Here is a 574-nt window from a genome sequence, read left to right on the forward strand (position 1 = left end):
GTAGAGATGAGGTCTTGCCAAGTTGCCCAGGCGGGTCTCAAACCCGCGGGCTCAGCAATCCATTCACCTCAGCCTCCCAAAGGTGCGGGATTACAGGCTGAGCTACCAAGCCCGGCATGGTTTTTGATTCATTGTAGAGACGAGGACTCACCAAGTTGCCCGGTTGGGTCTTGAACCCGAAGACTCAGGCAATTCTCTCGCCTCGGCCTCCCAAAGTGCTGGAATTACAGGCTGAGCCACCGAGCCCAGTCTCCTCAACTAAATTTTAAGCTCTGAAGGGCAAGGATGATGCTCTGAACTTTTTGGGGCTGTGACACAACTGCTGACAGATTTCAGAGCAGGCAGACAGAACGGAAGTAAAGGAACTGAGAGGGCTGGGACTACAGAAGCTAAAGCTGTACCCCACCCCAAAATAGCATAGGATTGAGGCTGCCCTGGGGGCTGATATGTAGACTGAAGCTTAGACTTTGCCATCCTTCCAAAGAGAAGCAGCTAAGGGATACAGATTTGACTGGAGGGGTGTGTGTGTGTGTGTGTGTGTGTGTGTGTGTGTGTGTGTGTGTGTGTGGTTTGT

This window comes from Carlito syrichta, unplaced genomic scaffold (genome assembly GCF_000164805.1).
Source record: "Carlito syrichta isolate Samal-C Ts95f unplaced genomic scaffold, Tarsius_syrichta-2.0.1 Scaffold305688, whole genome shotgun sequence".
Lineage (NCBI taxonomy): Eukaryota > Metazoa > Chordata > Mammalia > Primates > Tarsiidae > Carlito > Carlito syrichta.